Raw genomic sequence first — 548 nt, forward strand, 5'->3', positions numbered from 1 at the left:
ACCAGAAGTTCTCACCAGAGTCTTCCCACGGGAGTTTTCCTGCCAAAAGATCCTGGTATTGTTCATCCTCATCATATCTCTGTGAACATCTGAACAGGGCTATGTGCCAAAACACCACAGAGTACCTCCTTGAACACTCTAAAAGCTGAAGAGAAATTTGGGAAAATCAGGGAACGAGGAAAGGAAGAGAGAGTTGGCTATAACCACTAACTCGCCCTCCGCCTCACCCTCACCTTTCCTTCTGCCGCCTGGAAGCTGCCTGTCCGAAGCTGGACCCCTGCCGTCTTGGAGTGGACCAGACCGGGACCCATCGTGCTTCCTGCGTGAGTTTTCCACCCCAACCCTATTTCTGAGAGGTGCAGCAGGACCGAGGCCTCTGCACAAGCTTGAGACAGGGCCGGGGTGAGTGAGGGCGTGAGCTGCGGAGAAACCACATCCTGGCTGCATTCCAGACCCCCTGCAGCTAAAGAGATAACATCACACCGAAAAGCGGCGGGGCCAGAGAAAAAGAAGGGTGAAAACTGTTCCTTTCTCTCCCTCCCCCCCCC

Source organism: Corapipo altera, unplaced genomic scaffold, assembly GCF_003945725.1.
Source record: "Corapipo altera isolate COAL_440 unplaced genomic scaffold, ASM394572v1 60849, whole genome shotgun sequence".
Classification (NCBI taxonomy): Eukaryota; Metazoa; Chordata; class Aves; order Passeriformes; family Pipridae; genus Corapipo; species Corapipo altera.